This window comes from Sinocyclocheilus grahami, unplaced genomic scaffold (genome assembly GCF_001515645.1).
Source record: "Sinocyclocheilus grahami isolate Dianchi unplaced genomic scaffold, SAMN03320097.WGS_v1.1 scaffold913.1, whole genome shotgun sequence".
Classification (NCBI taxonomy): Eukaryota; Metazoa; Chordata; class Actinopteri; order Cypriniformes; family Cyprinidae; genus Sinocyclocheilus; species Sinocyclocheilus grahami.
Genome location: NW_015506092.1, coordinates 116,009 through 117,094, shown reverse-complemented (window position 1 = coordinate 117,094; position 1,086 = coordinate 116,009).

Below are 1,086 nucleotides of genomic sequence, written 5' to 3'. Positions count from 1 at the left end.
ACTTTTAAATTAAATGTTCCCTCCTGGTGGAATGAAATTTATTTACTAACTGCTTGTTTTCATTAAAAAAAACTAACACTTGCTTCTCTAATCTTTTTGTATTCTAACCGTTTTTTTTTCTTTTTTTTATTATACAATTAACAAAAGCAAAAAAGGCCTCTAACACTAGCTTGCTCTATTCTTTTTCTATTCTATCTGTTTATTTATTATATGATTTAAAAAAAAAACTTGCTACGTGTAGTGCATTAAGCTAACTGAGACTTGTTATAGCACTTGCATATCATTGCTCTTTTGTTGATTTTGATTGCTTCCATTGTCCTCATTTGTAAGTCGCTTTGGATAAAAGCGTCTGCTAAATGTAAACGTAAATAAATAAATACATAAAAGAATAAAACAAAAGCTAAATACAGAAAATAACAAATAGGCTAAATTAAAAAAAAAGTAATACTAAAATTAATTTAGGACTAAATACTTTTATTGTTACATTTAATTGTTAGTCATGCATTCCTCTATTTATTTCCCTATTGATCATTTGTTTAGTTATTGTTAGTTTCTGCAGGTTTAGGCATCCATATTATAGTGAGTTGATGTGTTTTCACAAGTCGCAATGATTACAGTGGCACTGAAAATTTGAGCACTTGTTACTTTTGTACACACACACACACACACACACACACTCACACAGGTTTGTTTTTGTGAAAAGTGGGGACATCCCATAGGCGTAATGGTTTTTATACTGTACAGACCGTATATTCTATCGCCCTACACCAACCCTACCCCTAAACCTACCCCTCACAGGAAACTTTGTGCTATTTCAGATTTTCAATACACTCCATTCTGTGTGATTTATAAGCGTTTTGAAAAGTGGGGACATGGGGTAATGTCCTGAAAAGTCACCTTCTCCTTGTAATACCTATGTTATACCCAGAGGCGGACAAAGTACTCAACTCCATTACTTGAGTGAAAGTACAGATACTGCTGGTTAAATATTACTCCATTACAAGTGAAAGTTGTAAAGACAGATTTTTACTTAAGTAAAAGTACAGAAGTACTTGCTTTTAAAAGTACTTAAGTACCAAAAGTAAA